This window comes from Sander lucioperca, chromosome 15, assembly GCF_008315115.2.
Source record: "Sander lucioperca isolate FBNREF2018 chromosome 15, SLUC_FBN_1.2, whole genome shotgun sequence".
NCBI classification, from domain to species: domain Eukaryota; kingdom Metazoa; phylum Chordata; class Actinopteri; order Perciformes; family Percidae; genus Sander; species Sander lucioperca.
The window spans coordinates 10403945-10410612 of NC_050187.1; positions in this window are offsets into that span (position 1 = coordinate 10403945).

Genomic DNA, 6668 nt, shown 5'->3' on the forward strand with positions numbered 1-6668 from the left:
CGGAGCCCGGCCGGGCACAGCCCGAAAAAGCTACGTGGCACCTCTCTCTCCAACCCATGGGCCCACCACCTGTGGGAGGAACCGCTGGGGTCGGGTGCGTTGCCACATGGGTGGCAGTGAAGGTCAGGGGCCTCGACGGACCAGACCCGGGCAGCAGACGCTGGCTCTGGGGACGTGGAACGTCACCTCTCTGTGGGGGAAAGAACCGGAACTTGTGCGGGAGGTGGAGCGCTACCAGTTGGATCTGGTGGGGCTTACCTCTACGCACAGTCTCGGTTCTGGAACCATACTCCTGGATAGGGGTTGGACTCTTTTCTTCTCCGGAGTTGCCCAGGGTGTGAGGCGCCGGGCGGGTGTGGGGATACTCACAAGTCCCCGGCTGAGCGCCGCTACGTTGGAGTTTACCCCGGTGGACGAGAGGGTCGCCTCCCTACGCCTGCGGGTTGTGGGGGGGAAAACTCTGACTGTTGTTTGTGCGTATGCACCAAACAAGAGCTCGGAGTATTCGGCCTTCTTGGAGACCCTGAATGGAGTCCTGTATGGGGCTCCAGTAGGGGACTCCATAGTTCTGCTGGGGGACTTCAACGCGCACGTGGGCAATGATGGAGACACATGGAGAGGCGTGATTGGGAGGAACGGCCTCCCTGATCTAAACCAGAGTGGTTGTTTGTTGTTGGACTTCTGTGCTAGTCATGGATTGTCTATAACGAACACCATGTTCGAACATAGGGATGCTCATAAGTGTACTTGGTACCAGAGCACCCTAGGCCAAAGGTCAATGATCGATTTTATAATCGTTTCATCTGATCTGAGGCCGTATGTTTTGGACACTCGGGTGAAGAGAGGGGCAGAGCTGTCAACTGATCACCATCTGGTGGTGAGTTGGGTCAGAGGGTGGGGGAAGACTCTGGACAGACCTGGTAAACCCAAACGGGTAGTGCGGGTGAACTGGGAACGTCTGGAGGAGGCCCCTGTCCGACAGACTTTCAACTCACACCTCCGGCGGAGCTTTTCGTGCATCCCTGTGGAGGCTGGGGGCATTGAACCCGAGTGGACAATGTTCAAAGTTTCCATTGCTGAAGCTGCGGCGGGGAGCTGTGGTCTTAGGGTCTTAGGTGCCTCAAGGGGCGGCAACCCACGAACACCGTGGTGGACACCGGTGGTCAGGGAAGCCGTCCGACTGAAGAAGGAGTCTTTCTGGGATATGTTATCCCAGGGGACTCCGGAGGCAGTTGCAAGGTACCGAAGGGCCCGAAGGGCTGCAGCCTCTGCCGTGAAAGAGGCAAAGCAGCGGGTGTGGGAGAGGTTCGGAGAAGACATGGAGAAGGACTTTCGGTCGGCACCAAGGTGCTTCTGGAAAACCGTTCGCCACCTCAGGAGGGGGAAGCGGGGAACCATCCAAGCTGTGTACAGTAAGGATGGGACGCTGCTGACCTCAACTGAGGAGGTAATAGGGCGGTGGAAGGAGCACTTTGAGGAACTCCTAAATCCGACTAATACGCCCTCTATGGTAGAGGCAGAGCTGGAGGATGATGGGGGATTGTCGTCAATTTCCCTGGTGGAAGTTGCTGAGGTAGTTAAACAACTCCACAGTGGCAAAGCCCCAGGGATTGATGAGATCCGTCCAGAAATGCTTAAAGCTCTGGGTGTGGAGGGGTTGTCTTGGTTGACACGCCTCTTCAACATTGCGTGGAAGTCGGGGACGGTGCCTAAGGAGTGGCAGACCGGGGTGGTGGTTCCCCTTTTCAAAAAGGGGGACCAGAGGGTGTGTGCCAATTACAGGGGTATCACACTTCTCAGCCTCCCCGGTAAAGTCTACTCCAAGGTGCTGGAAAGGAGGGTTCGGTCGATAGTCGAACCTCAGGTTGAAGAGGAACAATGCGGATTCCGTCCTGGTCGTGGAACAATGGACCAGATCTTTACTCTCGCAAGGATCCTGGAGGGAGCCTGGGAGTATGCCCAACCGGTCTACATGTGCTTTGTGGATCTGGAGAAGGCGTATGACCGGGTCCCCCGGGAGACACTGTGGGAGGTGCTGCGGGAGTACAGGGTGAGGGGGTCCCTTCTCAGGGCCATCCAATCTCTGTACGACCAAAGCGAGAGCTGTGTCCGGGTTCTCGGCAGTAAGTCGGACTCGTTTCAGGTGAGAGTTGGCCTCCGCCAGGGCTGCGCTTTGTCACCAATCCTGTTTGTAGTATTTATGGACAGGATATCGAGGCGTAGTCGGGGTGGAGAGGGGTTGCAGTTTGGTGAGCTGGGGATCTCATCGCTGCTTTTTGCAGATGATGTGGTCCTGATGGCATCGTCGGCCTGTGACCTTCAGCACTCACTGGATCGGTTCGCAGCCGAGTGTGAAGCGGCTGGGATGAGGATCAGCACCTCTAAATCTGAGGCCATGGTTCTCAGCAGGAAACCGATGGAGTGCCTTCTCCAGGTAGGGAATGAGTCTTTACCCCAAGTGAAGGAGTTCAAGTACCTTGGAGTCTTGTTCGCGAGTGAGGGAACAATGGAGCGGGAGATTGGTCGGAGAATCGGCGCAGCGGGTGCGGTATTACACTCAATTTATCGCACCGTTGTGACGAAAAGAGAGCTGAGCCAGAAGGCAAAGCTCTCAATCTACCGGTCAGTTTTCGTTCCTACCCTCACCTATGGTCATGAAGGCTGGGTCATGACCGAAAGAACGAGATCCAGGGTACAAGCGGCCGAAATGGGTTTCCTCAGGAGGGTGGCTGGCGTCTCCCTTAGAGATAGGGTGAGAAGCTCAGTCATCCGTGAGGAGCTCGGAGTAGAGCCGCTGCTCCTTCGCGTCGAAAGGAGCCAGTTGAGGTGGTTCGGGCATCTGGTAAGGATGCCCCCTGGGCGCCTCCCTAGGGAGGTTTTCCAGGCACGTCCAGCTGGGAGGAGGCCTCGGGGAAGACCCAGGACTAGGTGGAGGGATTATATCTCCAACCTGGCCTGGGAACGCCTCGGGATCCCCCAGTCGGAGCTGGTTAATGTGGCTCGGGAAAGGGAAGTTTGGGGTCCCCTGCTGGAGCTGCTACCCCCGCGACCCGTTACCGGATAAGCGGAAGAAGATGGATGGATGGATGGATGATTGACAATTATAACTGCAACTTCCTGTTGAATACAGTTGCAATGCAGCTAACTTGTACAAATCTTATGTATGGAATTACATATTCAAGGTCTTGCCATATTGTGGTAATTGTTGCTTTTTGTGCAGAGATCATTTGATCTTGGCTGGTACTTTACTACTGTGGTGCGCAGAGCTGCTCGGACCAGTAGGGCCGAGATCCTCTGAGTGGCATCGACGCCTCCATGGCAAATGTCTGACGATCGCCACTGATGTGTCGATCAATAGTCAGCGCGTAGTAAAAAACATTCTGCACATTTCATGTAGGCCTACATTTAAGTGTATGCCTCGAGAAGAAACGTTACTAACCGGAATATAAATGAAACCTGTGTAAACGTTAGGCTACTGCTTTTTATCAAAAACGGCAGCTTTCCTGTTTAGTTTTCGCCATAAAAAAAAGATTTACAGCAGCTGACCACCCCCCAGTTGAGGGACAACCAGGCAGATATGTAATATATTTATAAACTGCAGACAGGTAGTCGCACTGTGGTGCCGCTCAGCTCGGCAAGTTTGCTGACGGGTGTCGACGAGTGCCACAGATGGCCTGCCAATGCTTAGCTCCTGCCACAGACGTGTCGATGCGCTGACTACTGATTGACGCCTCAGTGGCAATCGTCAGACACTTGCCACGGAGGCATCAATGCCACTCAGAGGATCTCGCTGCCGCTCGCTCGGACTGTGCGCCGCTGCCCTTTTTTCCTCCATAAACTCGCTCTCAGCTCCTCTGCCAGTTGCTGCATGAACTTCCTCTGGGCAATTTTACTGCTGGTGCACTCCTTGGAGAGGATGTGTGCAATGATTCCAGCCAGTTCGAGGATGTATTAAGTTATATGAACATGTAGACAGCCACCGGCCATCTATGTGTACCGCGCCTTTCACAGAGCGAGCGCCTCTGTGGCTGTTCTAGTGTTAAAAAGGATATAGTGTTATCATCTACAACTTTTTGTAATAGTGTCAATAAAGTATAAATAAAAGTATATTTTCAGCACATTTTGACCAAAAGAGCATACAGCCGGGGCTCTGTGCAACTGAACTTAGGCACAGCAGTCAACATGCTAACATGCTCACACTGAAATATTAACAGACTATTTAGCAGGATATCATGTTTGCCATGTTCACCATTTTGGTTTAGCATGTTAGCATGCAAACATTTGCTAATTAACATTAAATACAAACAACAGCTGAGGCTGATTCCAATATCATATGTTTTGCAGGCATTTGGTCATACATCAAAGTATTGGACAAATTACAAATTTCAACGGTGCTAGATTAAAGTCAGAGGAATGATCCTCATCAAAGTTATTACAATTCATGCTGTGGGGAACATGAACATGAATTATACCGTACCATATTTTATGGAAACCCATCCAATAGAGACATTTCACTGAACCAGAAATGTAACCTGCTAGTGGCGCTAAACGTAAGCGAAACGTTAGGGATTCAGTAAAGTCAGAAATTTTCCTTTAGGAACCATGAATGTCTTTAACAAATTTAATGGCAATCATTCCAATTTAAGTCTGGATCAAAGGGATTGTGAAATGAAGACCAATATATGCCTGTTGTATTGCTTAAAAGGGTTGCTAAGTCCATTCCTACTTCAAGAAAAATGCCAAATATGTAAGCAAGACAGTGTAATGTCATCATTAGTTTATATATTGTAGCTATAGAGTGTGTCAGAAACAAAAGGACATTTTGCTGTTACTGAATACTACTCCTTGTAGATATGATCCTTAATTAGGGCTGTTGTGAATACTAACAAAAGGCCAAATATGTCCTTTGAAATGTTTGCCTCTGACTCTGTACTGCTCTGCAGTAGCATTGCTGTTGGACAGCTGCAGTGCCTCATTAGCTGTGAAGAGGCATGGCTTTGTGTCACCAGAACACAGCCTGAGTAGGAAAGTAGTAGGTAACATCATGTCTTCATTCCTGAAAATTATCCCCTTGTCGTGCTCTCAAATAAGGGTTCAAAAATATAAAATAAAAACATTTGACACATTGCTGGTGATTTAGAAAATGTATCTTCTCTCTATGCTATATAGACTGAGGCTCCCAGCCCTGTCCCAGGATTACTGTGTTTGTGTTTATTCAGTCTTACCAAAATGCAACACAGCGTGTACGTTGTAAATATATTCTCTGTGGTGTCTAGTGGGATAAAATGAGCTTTCATGTGCAGCGTTTGATAAATGTACTCTTGAATGGATAAGCATCATAAAAACAAGATGCCACTTCACAGGTGTATTTTGTTTGTTGTTCGCAATGTTAGTAATGATTACCAGGATCACAGTCCGTTTGAACTAGAAAAGCCAATATGAATTTAAAAATCTGCATGTTTGAAAGTCAAAGATAATGTTATCTTTCTTAACCATCATTAAAGGACAAATCCGGCGCAAAATTATCCGAGGGGTTAATTACATATGTTTGCCGAGTCGACCGTTCTCTGGGATATGTTTTCATGCAAGCCATACACACACACATATACCAGTCGCAACTTTACAATAGCCATCCAGATAATGTTTATAGATGGTTTACAAAGTATTTGTTAACTATTTAACAAGGTATTATAGTCATCTGTTGCAACTTTATAATAACCATCCAGACACTGTTTATAGACGGTTTACAAACCAACTAGTAACCCTTAACAAAGTGTTGGTATATATCTGGTCCATCTCTCTATGTAATGTTTATAGATGTTTCAAAAATGGTTTCCTAAAGGTTTAACAACATTTTTTTTAATCATTACCCGATACCTAATATAGTGTTTGGGGGATATAATGTGTGTAACAATAAACTGTTAATTTACAGCACTATTATTAGTAAACATTTTTAATTATAATTTCATTGTTTGTTAACAGTAAAATTACTGTTTGCTAACAGTTAAATGACAATTAACTAAAGATTAATTAACTATGAATTTACCATCTATTAATGATGGTTATTATAAAGTGTTACCAAGAAGTTTTATTGCAGATATGGTGATAAAATTGACAATAACACTGTTAGTGGTTCGTCAATACGCTTTCTTCGCACTTCCTTTGTTTTTCTCTAGAAACTAGTGTTGTTTGCTGTCAGTGCTGTCAAACCTTGCCCTCCTCCAAGGCAGAATGATTGATGGGACAACAATCTGCAGGAGGTGCTCTTATGTGAGTGTGTGTATCTTTGTGTGTACTCACAGTCGTGCAACTAAAGCATGATTAAACCTTTGTACTTAGCTTACTATAGGCAACTAAAAGCACTGGATTATGGTTAGGGAAAGATAACGGTATTAGTTGAATACTGAAAAAGTGAATTAGTAAGTCAAAAGTGAGTTCAAGCATGAGGAACATGTATAATTTATTAACAGTTGCCTAAGGCCTGTGCATGCTTCTTGTGTTGGCGTCGTATTGGTCTGTGAGGAACCATGACCCAATCACTTCCTCTTACATGCCCTTCCAAAACACACCCAGGTAACAAATTAATTAAAGTGACTATGTGTAACTTTTTAATGTTTCTGAAGCTCTATCATTTTCCATACAACGGTCTTAAATGACCTCAAACAGCA